This window comes from Berghia stephanieae, chromosome 13, assembly GCF_034508935.2.
Source record: "Berghia stephanieae isolate SIO BIC M18660-M18661 chromosome 13, UCSD_Bste_1.3, whole genome shotgun sequence".
Taxonomy (NCBI): domain Eukaryota; kingdom Metazoa; phylum Mollusca; class Gastropoda; order Nudibranchia; family Aeolidiidae; genus Berghia; species Berghia stephanieae.
Window position 1 is genome coordinate 17,223,196 of NC_088372.1, and position 13,946 is coordinate 17,237,141.

A 13,946-nucleotide genomic window follows, 5' to 3' on the forward strand; every position below is an offset into this window, starting at 1 on the left:
TGTCGAAAGATCGAATAACAGGGGCAATCAACACAATGGACCGTGACATGCTCTTGTGGCGTGTTTGGGATGAATTCATTCTCATATCGAATTGATGTTGTCCGCACTGCTGATGGTGGTCACATTCAGCATTAATAAAACATAAAATAAAAACTTGAAGGTATTTACTACACATGTGTCCAAGCTGGTGTGTTCTATTGTTTTTCTTTGTTTTTCTTTTTAATCCACGTGATAGTTTGTGATATTATTTTTGAAACACCGTGTTGATTCTCCACATTTCTGTTGTGGGTTGAAATACAAAAACAGCAAGAAAAAGCAACGCGCGAGAGAAATTGCGCTCACTTTTCCATGAAGAATATTAGGAGTGCTCTGTCGTAATCTAACAAAAAAAAAAAGGTTGATTTTTTTTCTTCAAATTTTGACCAAAAATCTCGTACTTCAAATATTGATCGATTGAAATAATCCTTATTTTGTCAAAATCTCTCGAACCTGAGACTTCATTGAAGTTCTGGGTTTGCTAGTAGGTGTTTGAGAAGATAAGGGTCATTTTAATCGATCAATATTGGATGTAAGAGTATTATGACCAAAATTTGAAACATGCGTTGTTTTGGGTTTTCTTCTTTTAGAATGCGGCGGAGTGACGTCAATATCGTTCCTCCTATAGATTGACCCTAAAGCATAGACACTAACCTTTTTGTACTCATTCTTCTCTACTTACAAACCGGCATACTCCACGGCGTCTAATCTGCACTATAAATCTGACCGTTTAGTTTCCCGCTGTTCCGAGCGCCGACGTAACCTCACCCGACAGGTAACCGGGGTCAACAGCGGTCAGCCGATATCAATTCCTAGAACGTAGATTTGACGTGCATTGGGTGATACCAATGGATGATTTCCGTACCAATTAACCTCACGATCTTCGTGACGATGCAATTCCACCCAAATGCAAAGAATTTTCGCAGACCTCCTCTTTCCATCGGTCCAATTTTTATTTCAATATCTCCAGTACTTATTCCACAAGCCGTGATTCAAATTCACATATTTTTCTATAACATTTAAATAAAATTACTTGTAATTACCTCAGGATTCTAAAAAACCGTTGCTATAAACTTTAATTTTTTTTTTTGGTGTGATTCACAAGGCACAAGTTTTACTACGAAATGAGGTAAGTTTCATTTACTCTTCAGTTTTCATTATTTTGTAATGATTATTTTTCCGCGGTAGGTCAGGTAATAATGATATTACCTCTTTAGCCTTGTTATTGAAACGTAATATTTCGCTGCGGTTTTATTGTTAATTGTATTTTTATTTTTTATTTTTTTCAATGATGAGTTAATTTGATTTTTAAATTGCATAATTTGAATTATCTTGCTAATGTTTAATTTTAAATGACATTGTGTGTTGGGCCTCAACTTAGCTCAACTGCTTGTTATTTTCCTGCCCCCCCCCCCCTTTCTTCACCAAATTGGGTGAAGTATTTGGTTTTTCTTTTTCCAAATTTTATGTACGCTGTTATGTATGCATGGATATGAGAAGTAATACAGAGTGTTTTAAAACTCATTTTATTCATTAATTCGCTATATCATTGCTTACATCGCTCAGTCAATTTTGAATTTTCTCTTACAGCATGGACCACACAATTGCAAGTCATAACCAAGCAGTGAATTCATTCTGTAGGACATGTCGTGGTATGCTTTGTTTAACACAGAAATAGAAACGTGCCCGCAAGAAACCATTTAAATGTTCAAATTATTCTAATAACATTCTTTTAGTCTATGGGACTGACACGGCATTGGACAAGCAAGGAGCACACTCATAATTTATGTGTAAAAAGTACACATTATAAAGCACATTGAACACACGACTCATTAGCTTCTTTGTATTTTCTCATTGCCAAGACGCTAATAATAAATAAATCAACCTTGAAACGGGTTGCACTTGCATGTTTGATATCGACACAGTAGAATATAACAACAAACTCCAAAACGCAGGAGAGACTTTCAAATCTCATGCACGAGCCACTCACCCTCAGGGATGGTCTTATTGCCTCTGAATTGGACAGAATACCGCATTACACAACAGGCTTACCACAGCAGATCATTCATTGGCAACCACTGCCACAAATACTAACAAGAAAAAGTCTACACTTACAATTATCCAACAAACAAAGAACTGCACCCACGACCCACTCATCATTGACGACGCTTGCAGTATTGGATTAATTTTTGACAATATAAACAAGGCCTATAGTCATGTGCACAACTTTATTTCACACACAAAATCGATCAAAGCAGACACGATCCAATATATTCAAAGTGCAATAAAACATTACACGGATACATACAGAAAATATTTTCCAAACAAAATAATCCCAAAACAACACCTCCTTGAGTACCAGTGCATACCACACATCACTCAATATAAGTTTGGACTTAGACTTCTTGGAGAACAAGGCACAGAGACCTGTCACCAAACAACAGCAAAATTGGAAAAAAAAAGAGCATCCGGCATTATCAATGATATGAATAAAATGCGATTTGTCATCAACGCAATTCAGTTAAAGACCAGCCCCAAACTACACTGACGAGTTTGAATGCTCGTAGCGGATATATTTGTGTTGAGGAAAAATACGTTTTTTGTGAGGAGAAGTATTTACATCTTCTCTTTATAATACATAAAATTCAGACAAATCCATAGCAACGTTTTTTTTTCTCTAATTTTTGAAATGTTGCACCCGCTATATTTTTTGTGTAATTTGTTACCGTTCATTGATAACTTATATTGAGAAATCTAGTAATACTATGAAAAAATAAAAAACACACAGTAAAAGTAGAAAATATAAACTTTTATACCAAGTAGTGATATTTCAACTCATTCAATATGGGTGTCTAACAGACAATAAAACAAAACATTGTTAAATTGAGTGAAACGGCAATCCCCGTTAGGTAAATTCCTCTCGGTGATTGACCGCTCACCGTGACCGGGTCAGCAGGTGTCAGGAACGGGTTCCCGTCTCAACTAAACTGTTGTCGTTGTGTACGCTGTTTGTGGAAAGATCTAAGATATGGGAACAGTCTATATATAGAATTGCCCATTTATGAGCTGTATAATATGCCTATCATTTTTTATAATAATCTATTTTAAAACATTTTTTTTAAAAAAGAGATCAATAAATCACAAACACAACCGATTTCTGTCACCCACGTCTTTATTTGCAATACAGATTCTGATCAATTTCTAGACAATACAGAAGACGAACGAAATACAAGGCGTCCAACAATTTTGTATTGGTGCGGTCGAGTTTATGAAAATGTTGAGCGACTTTGTCGCACCAGTAAAACACCACTTGTATTGATTCCTAACAGTTAGCAAGACAGGTATGAGTGGACCTTGTAATTCTTAAGGAGGTTAGAACTTATTTATTATTCTAGAGTAGCTACTCTTGAGACAAAAACATTAACTAGGAAAGCTAATGACAGCTCTGGATGGATGGATCTCTATGGCAAAGCATCTCCTTTACGACCAACAACTCGAAAGGAGAATAAGTGACTGTGAGTAGGTAAATAAGTGACTCTTAAATGATTGTATCTTATGAAATTCACGTGCAGAGTTTCCTGTTTATTTCAACGATATAATAAAGCTAGAACATGTGACTTGTAAGGACATTGTTTCAAAAGATGACAAGGACAGATTTTTCCTACTTTCGAATCAACTAATCAAATCTGATCGTGGCAAATTACATTTACAGCGTGTCCTTAAAATCTAGTTATATGGTAATGATACATACTTACTGAAACGGACCACCCCTCCCCCCCCCCCCCTTCCCACAAATGGAAACCCAAAGATCAACTAATTACTCTGGTGTCTGTCAACCAATTTGCACTGAATTTGGACCACCTTACCACCTGCAGCAACATCGTCACATTTATTACGACCACAATATACAGTTTTCTTATATAGATTTATTTTTTCCATCACAAACTTTGAAGAATGATCTTTGTTTAATTAATAAGAACATAAAGTTGTTTTGTAGAGTTTAAAAAACAACAAATTTTCTGCTGGGTAAGCCTGCCATTTTGGGAAAATGCTGAAAAGGATCGGTAAGGAAAAAGTTAAGGTGGCGATTTAATTTAATTTGATAAAACAAAAAGTAATAACGCCCCTGGCCACTCTGGCGACCAGCAGTCAGCTTCTACACCCACAGAAGTGCCTTATCGATTTATTTTATATTATCTTAGATGTCTGCAAGGCCTAAGATTTATCCGTTACATAATAAATGATAAATAATAAGCAGCGGCAGTTAATTTCTCGTTTAGCTGTCTACGATGATAACCTTTATAATTAATTAAAATAATAATGATAATAAATAATAATAATAATAATAATAATAATAATAATAATAATAATAATAATAATAATAATAATAATAATAATAATAATAATAATAATAATGCTGAAAATGTATATAGCGCTATAACTCCGAGACACCAGACTCTAATGAATAAGGAAAAACCAAGTTACAGTTACACTTATATTTGACTATAATATGTTAGTCCGATTTATTCTGATTTATAAGTATAAATATAGTCTACATAATACAGATTGTTTTGTGACATCATTGGGAGAGCCACTTGATTTGTTTATTGTTTTTCACTGGGGCTTATCCTGTGCGGGGTCCGAGGTACGTGAACCGTGTCTGTCTGTCTCTCTCTCTCTCTCTCTCTCTCTCTCTCTCTCTCTCTCTCTCTCTCTCTTTCTCTTTCTCTCTTCTCTCTCTCTATCTATCTATCTATCTATCTATCTATCTATCTATCTATCTATCTATCTATCTATCTATCTATCTCTGGTACTTAAATGCTTCCTGCAAGGTGGTGCATAGATGTCGCTCTGAAATCGCTCTTTACGTTTCATCCTAGAAAGGGATTGAAATCTGGTTTTATATAATAGATATATAAGGCGTAAGATTGCTCCATGTTAATCCATTTGGTTTGTCTATGGGAAGCATGTGTCCTCAGACAGTATTACATTCAAGTAAATATGTGCATATTATGTTTAATATTAATGAACCCTAATCTAACGACAATACCGCACAAGTTCAAATGGGACTAAAGAAGCCTATTAACATTAGTATGCATGCATAGTCTATTGCAGGGCATTGCAAGGATAGATTATCGACCCATTCATATTTTTTAAAAGTAGAACAAATAATGCTAGCACCCATATAGGAAGATCTTAAATAGAATTAGGTAAACAAATGTTAGTCACGCCGGTCTCATGAACTTTACAAGAATTCACTGGTATCTATAAAATAATGACAGTGTAAAGTATGAATAATTTACATATAAAGACATAATGATACAATACATATCAAAGTCATGATGATACAATGATAAGTTATAGTAATAGTAGGAAGCAAAGAATGCGGTTGTGGTACATAGTGGTGGAGCAGGAAGGATTTTAAAAAGATTAAAATGAGTGTTTCACTCTCCCCTTTATAGAATAAGACAACACTTAATAGAAAAGGTGACCTCTCGTCTCGAAACGGTATTAATTCGGGATGGACCAGATACTAAAAAGTCAAAATATAGTTAAAATGGTCAAAAATGTGAAACGTTGGTATTTAGCACAGTAAAATATGATATTCCTTATCCTCTATAAAGCATCTAAACTCAACTTAAGCATGACATTTCTGGCTACAAATTCCATGTTCAGCATCGTAATCATCCCGACTTAATACTGCTTTGAGACGAGAGGTCACACGTGCAGATTCCTTCTTCTGTGTAGAATTAATGTATAAAGTAGACGCATCATAGCAATAGTCTAATTGTCATGTCCGCCCAGAAACGAGCAGCGTGGTTCTAAACAAAGAAAATCTGTACTTTTTATTCTACATACTGGCTAGAACTTATTCACATTGCATGTGATCAGAATGTATAAATGTCAAATCATGATCTGATTTATAATGTTTTTCTCCTCTGGATACACTTTTATGCTCATCGTAGAAGTATTTCATTAGGGTGTCCGCCATTGTTCCGATAGTTTAGATACAGTTACTAAGTTACGATGCGTCATTAGGAGGGAAGTGGCGTCAAGACTGTTGAAGCCTACGCCCTATGGTTCAGTTTTGCCGCAGGTGTCAAACTGGTTGATTATGTTTTCCGTCAGAGAAGTGCTAACTTTATTTCCGTCTGTCATACGCGAAAATGTAGCAATGACTATCCCGCACTTACTTACTTACTTATCCGAACCATCGACCACCTGAGCTCTAGCCCTTCGGTCTTGTGCTATGACGTAGAAGTTAGATGTCTTTTGTAGTTGTTCCAGGTGACTATAAAGTGTGTTACTGATGCTTGGATTTGGGTGGGAGGAATGTGCATCTCAGGTCTTCAAGAGGTTGACTATCCCGCACAAATCTTTGGGCCTCTTTTTCACTCACGAAGTGCCCGAATTCGCGTCAAAATATGGGACGAAGCCGTTTTGTATATGCTATTTTAAAAAATTAATTACGACGCTGTTTATCGATGAATATGACTGAAAGTTGGCACACAGAAAAAAGGTCATTTTAGATGATTATGTCAAGCGACAAAACTCGTGCGATTACCAGAAGACCGTTAAAAATAGATTTTTACTCTTTGGAGTAAAATATTTCTAAAACTACCGGGCGTGGAGGTTTTGTCGCTGAAAAGGAAATACATGAACATTTCTTTTTTTTGGTTGTAAAATTTCATATGAATATGACGAGTACTTTTCCCGTATTTTACAAAACACCACCCTAATTTGCTCTTCAAGTTTCAATCTTTTAATCCACTTATTACGCAAGATACAACCAAAGGTCGAAAAAAAAATGCCGAAAAAGCGTCCCATATTTTCGCGTTTTTTTTCCTCTTTGCGGGTCATCCAAATAAATGACACCTTTGAAACTGCATAACTTGTTTATTTATGAATGGATTTTCAAAATTCAAAAACAGTTTTGCTCAGTGGAGATAGGGCTTTGGTTTTAGACAAAATTTTTCTTCAAAAAGAGAAAAAAAAACATTTTTCATAGTCATTGCTAGAAAATGGATAATTCATTGTACACAAATTAACCATCGGTCTGCACTCGTCGTAAGGTGTGAAAAATACTTGTTGAATTTCCATTCATCACAGGAAGTTAGCAGATGTATCTGAAATAATGGATATGTAAAGAATCAGATTTAATGTCGAATATAAAGGTGAATAGACAAAATAGACAATAATTTCGTAAACGACACCGCGTTTTTGCAGTAGGACATGATATTCGATTACACAAGTATCGCCCCGATAATACTAAATACAATCAGATACAATAATTATTATTAAATTTTATGAATTTAAATTAAATTTATACTGGCTAAAACTTATTCACATTGCATGTGATCAGAATGTATAAAAGTCAAATCATGATCAGATTTATAATGTTTTTCTCCTCTGGATACACTTTTATGCTCATCGTAGAAGTATTTCATTAGGGCGTCCGCCATTGTTCCGATAGTTTATAGTTTTCAAGGTTTTATCACCTTTATAAGAAGGATATAAAGATTCGTTCATAATGCACCAAAACTATATTACTCTCTCAATATTACATTGGAATCGTAATGGTATTTGAACGATGTGATTCAACAAAAATCCAATTATTCGTACATTGCCCTTACCCTGGGAACACAAATGTGACCCGTCGTCTCAAAACAGTATTATGTCGGGATGGACCAGATGCTAAAAAGTCAAATTATAGTTAAACTGGTTAAAGATATAAAACGTTGGTATTTAGCACAGTAAAATATGATATTCCTTCTCCTCTATAAAGCATTTAAACTCAACTTAAGCATGATATTTCTGGCTACAAATTCCATTTTCAGCATCCTAATCATCCCGACTTAATACAATTTTGAGACGTGAGTAAAGTGTAAAGAGCATTTTCCAAGCCTCACTATGCGCAGCTAAGAGCGGGACTTGAACACAGGACCTTCCGATCCAAAGGCGATTGTCATATAAGAGCGGACTGGAATTATATGAAACAAAAATAATGGTTCCACATGGCTTGGTCGGCGGAATAACGAAACATTGTGAAGCGCATTGATCATGGAGAATGCGTGGAAATAAGCTATGTTAATGCTTTTATTCATTTATCAAATTTTATATATAATCTGAAGTTAGAACATACTTAAATTACATTTTTAAACATCCAAATAAGTGTTCATATTTATTATCTAAAACTTTTTGCTATTTTGTATTTATTCGTCTATTGATTCAGATCCAGTTGCTTAGCTATTTTAAATGTTTTGATCTCGAGCAAAGTTTATTTATCCTCAAGAGGAAGTAGCGTATAATATTTCAAACTAGAACTAACACATCTCTCGTCAAATTATTAACTCAAATTTCACACTTTGGGCTAAATCCGCCGTATTCAGCCTTGTAACTATTGTGTGAATTTCAACCCTCTCCTTACAAACTATAGGAAAATCATCACATTCGTTACGATATAACCAACAATCAATTTCCTTGTTCTGATTTCATTTTGTTATAGTTACAGCTATAAAAACTCGACACTGTGCTGCAGAGATCATTTTTGTAAACAAAATATAGAATAATATACTCATTGCTACTCTGTTTGAAAAATCTAATTTTGTGTTGGGAGAGTGTCAAGTTTCGGGTAAAATTCTGAAAATAGCTGGTAAGGAAAGAGATAATGAAAAAAATATTGGAAAAATTTCGTCTGGCCAAATATTATATTCTCGTGTTTTTTTCCATTTTGGCCATGAGGGTTTTTTATCAATTTTTTTCTTCTTGTAAATGGATTTGATGCCTTTGATATTGTCATAAAGTCACAAACCTGATATTTATTGCAGTCTGGAACGACAGGATTTTTGACATTTTGTAGTCATCTTAGTGAAATTATAATTTGTAGTTTTTGTGGAAAAATTCAATATGAACTTAACAAGGTATGATGTGATGGAGAAAACATTGAGCATTTATATATATATATATATATATATATATATATATATATATATATATATATATATATGGTAGGGGTGATAATGAAGAGGAATATGTTTCGCATCGCCTCAAAATGCCGGGACATATCCGGATGATCCAGATGGTATTATAGATATTCATATCCAGAAATATAGGCCTTTTGCTAAAATAATTTGTTTACTAAGTGGAAGGAATTAAATTTCTTACAGGAGCCTAAAAGAAAAGGAAAAAATATATATATCTGATCTTTTTTAAGGTACCGAGTTCGATACCCATTTCGCGCTGTGCGGCCATGAGCAGTCATCTAGCCTTAGCTCACGTTGCTTCGCTGCAATGCAGCTGACACATAGGTGATTCCAGTCTTCCCTTGGACTAGAACCTAAAGACAAATTTCGTTTTAGACATTGAATATAGGGAATGTATTTATATATTATTTTAATTATTTTACCTAGCAGTGGTTAGGAGAAAGTTAAATTTCACTTTACAACATCTAGTTCACCTCGATATAATGCCATCATGAAAATGGCTGGTAAGGAGAAAGTTAAATTTTACTTTACATCATTTGTTTCACCTTGATATAATATCCGATTGAAGTGATGGATTCTATATAAGTTGAAACAACACTGACAAAAACAGAGTCAGTTTTATCGATTCTTTTTTTTTAAATATTTATTTTAAAACTTGGGCTTTTATAATATAGAGTAATATCCACTAAGCGTGCTCAAAGCGCCTTACAATGGCCCCCTCGCAAACGACAACACGTAACTTGTAGAATGAGACACGAAGTCTGTTAGGTGATGTTACTTTTTTTTCGAGACAACGCTGGTGACGGCCAGGTACTCATTTTACACCTGAGTGCGGTGAGAGAATGTTAGTAAAGAGCCGTTTCCAGTTACTCAACTATGCGCCGAGCGAGGCTCGAACCCACGACCTTCCGATCCGAAAGCGAGTATCATACCACTAGACCACATAGCCGCAAGAAAGACAGTCTACCGATGAAAACTTCAGAGGTGTTTTATATTTATAATTAAGACCAGTATGATTCTTTTTAAAACTGATTCAAAGAATGTTTCCTTTATATGAAACCGGAAACAATGAATGATCTGCTTATCTAAGCAATCTGAAATCGTATTTATTCGCTCTTCATACAATTACTACATGCCCAACTCTAATAAAACACGTATTGAAAAAATATAGCCAGAAAAATATTCCGTCAAATATCGATCGCTTAAAATGTCCCTTATCTCGTATAAAACTCCCAAACCTGGGAATTCAAGGAAGTCTCATGATTATGTGTGTTTGTTTTTTTTTTTGCAAGATGAGAGTCCTTTTAATCGGTCGATATTTGAAGGACAAGTTTTGTGGCCAAAAATGTAAATACATGTCGTTTTGCTATGTTTTGTTTTTATCAAAATACTTCATGTTAATTGACATCGTATTCAGTCTTAATTTCAAAGTTGAGTCTCCGATTTGGTTGCCAAATGGGCCTTTGTTAAATCTTCAAAGGACATCATTGAGCGTTTGATATTTTGATAAATGGAATCATTCAATGTCTTTGTATTCATTCAAATTATTCAATTTATTGTAATGAGTGGCACGAGAGGATAAAGAAATGACAGGGGAGCATAAAGAAAATAATCATCAAAGAACAATGAAAGGGGGAAGTTGGCATACTGTATTACAGTATGTATGTGTGTATGTGTGTGTGTGTGTGTGTATGTGTGTGTGTGTGTGTGTGAGGGGCTCCTGTATTTGTAATGCTTTTATTTGATCTGTTTCCATTAATGTCTATGCCTTTTGTTCTCTCTAATGAACGTCTAAAATCCAGAAAACTGAATGGGGATTTATATTTAAGCATTTCAGCTTTTCAACAGGTAAATGGGGCCGAATCGTGTTGAAAGTTGAAGATGTTTGTTTGATTTTAAGGGTTTTACACATTAAGGTCATATCAGCGCCAGTAAAAACGAAGAAAATGGGATAGTAAAAAGTTCTAGGATTACAATTAAATCACCCAAGAAAAGGTAAGACATAGGGGAATGGACTCAAATAGGAAACAGATGTAGATTCCAAGAGCACACTATCAAAGTACTTAGTTTGAGATCACCAAAAAGTCTTATCCAGATACAAGCACAGGTCCCCACTAAAAGGAATACGCTCAAATGTTTACAAATCATATGTACAATGTAAGCAAAACATAATATAGTGCATAACAGAGAGATGATTTAGAAGGGAAAAAAATCATCTCCCAAAATTAACCAAATATTTGACCGTTTCCCTATCAGCCATGTAATACGGCCAGGGCCAGGACAAAACCAAGTAGTCTCATTCCAATCCAAAGACAGAAAGCATGTTGGAAAACATATATACGGGGATAGAAGACTAAGTGCCTACCTGCTCTTTGTGGGAAGTGAGGAACCACACCAAGGAATGCTGAAGAAAAATCAATAAAAAGAATTCTGCAATATCCCTTTGGCTTATCTAAATGACTGTAAATATTATTCAAAAAAAAAGTTAATAGCATCATCAACATTTCTATTTGGTTGAAATGCAATATGAAAGGGGTCAGATGGGGGGGGGTGACCTGGAGATAAAGCTTTTTGATTACAAGTCGTTTGAAACATTTCATAACAATAGATGTCAAGGCTACAGACCTTGTCTTTCTTGAGGAAAGGTACAATATAATTCGATGTTTTTAAAATGGCCGGGATACAGGATTGTTTCATTGGCATATTGAAAATAATGTTAAAAATCTAACACAATTGCTCGGCAAACACTTTCAACAACTTGCCTCCAATACCATCTGGCCCACACGCTTGCCGTACATTCACACTCTCAAACTCTTTCAGTACATTTACACTCTCAAACTCTCTCCTCACTTGCCGTTCATCAAAGACAACTTCATCTTCTTCTGTCAAATGGTTTTATAATATTGATCTAATGTCATTAATTTCATTTTCAAAATTACCTTAATCAACAAGTGGGTAAAAATGATTATATTTATTGACGTCATCGTCGGTCAAAGAGTAGAATGTATTTTTATCCTATGTTTATAAATGTTATTGAGCTTGTTTTAATATCAGTCACTACTCATTTGTATAAGGAAAACACGAAATAATTAACTCTCTCTTTACCTACCATGACCAATCGTTTATACTGAATGCCACACCAACACACAAATTAAATCGTTAAACTCAAATTTATAAAGCAATAATAACATGCTATATACATAATTTTGTTTTAAAAAAGCCTTTCAATTTTTTAATTTTGTTTTACAAATTTTGTGTTTTATAAAACAAATCTGAATAAAGAAATGTGACGATTTTCCTTCAGTTGGTAAGGAGAGGGTCAATGGACTCACACCGGTGTTCGGTTGAGGTGATCACGGCAAAAAGCTTCACGATAACGTCTTATTATTTCTGCCCACTTGCTTGCCTGGAAGAGGAAGAGAATTCTATTCCACGGTTTTTTAACTTGCATAAGAGATATTGTATCGTGGGCTGAGAATTAACTGGTTTTTATCTCCACTTTTGGAGTATTTAATTTAAGGAAATTATATGCATTACATTCAGATTTTAAAGGGAAACTTCTGACTAAGATTCTCTAAAAGTCCGGACATTTGCTCAAAATTTATGAACAAAAGAATGGCTAAAGTTTATTTACCTTTATTAACAAAAAATGTCTTTAAATCTATTTTTCTCAATTTGAAGACATGTGGAGAACTAGTTAACCCTTAGCCCACGATATATTGTCAGGAAGGAACATGAGCAGATATCATTAAAAGCGTATGATTAATAATAGTTTACTTGTTTAACCAGTTATTTCCCGTATGCTGGAAAGACACGTATTTTTAAAAAGTGGCCTCAGAACTCCTACTTTAAATATCGACCGATTTAAATTACCCTCATCTTGGCAAAAACCCTTAAACTTTTGGAAGTAATTGGAGAATAATTTTTTAAAAATCATTAGATTTTATGCTAATTTATCATAACTAACTATATGTGTAAATTTTTGCATCTAAATTTATAAATATAATACCGGTTTGAAGCGCTGAACAAGTGTGTATGAAAGGTGCCAGACAAAGCGAGAAAGAAAAATACAAGAAAAATACCATCCCAAAAATTCAGTCGTCCTCGACTGCGGATCGAACCTCAGATCTTGTGGTTACCGGTCAGATTCCCAATCAATATCAACTGATATTTTGGGATGGTCATTTTTTCTTGTATTTTATTTTCTTGCTTTGTCTGTCTACGTTCATACACACTTGTTCAATTCTTTATCTCACATCCGTGCCTGCTCCTTAATGTCTTAGTTCCTTTTGATGCGATATGTCAGACATGACATGATATCATATACGTTTGAAATTTGAACGCCCCCTCCAAAACCATATAAACATTAACTTTAGATCTAGGAATCTCTTTGTAAAAATATCACGAAAACAAAGATCAAACGACAGATAAGTATTTTTCTTCGGAAAAGCAAAACAAAAAAAAAAAAACAAAAAAAAAAAAAACAACAACAAACAAAACAAACATGAACCAAGAATAGCAAACTTTCGATCCAGAATTTATATCTGCTAACGTTTTTATGTTTTGCTGTCATTTGACTCGGTAAAAATTAGTCAGAATTATGAAAACTTATGAGAAATTAACTTGTTGCCTATGCTTTTACGTTTCAAAAGATAAATACTATGTAATATGGACTAATTAGAAATTATCGAATCAAAATATCTGTCAATTTAGAAGAGTAAGAGTGTTTTTCGACTAGATAATATTTTTCAAACACACTACAGACACTATAATTGGATTCAATAGTCTGATGTCATGTCGCTCAGCAACGGGTGCCATCGTGGTTCTCAACAAAGAAAATCTGTACTTTATATTCTTCATGCTGGCTAGAACTTTTCATATGTTTTGTGATCAGAATGTATAAAAGTCAAAACATGATCAGACGTC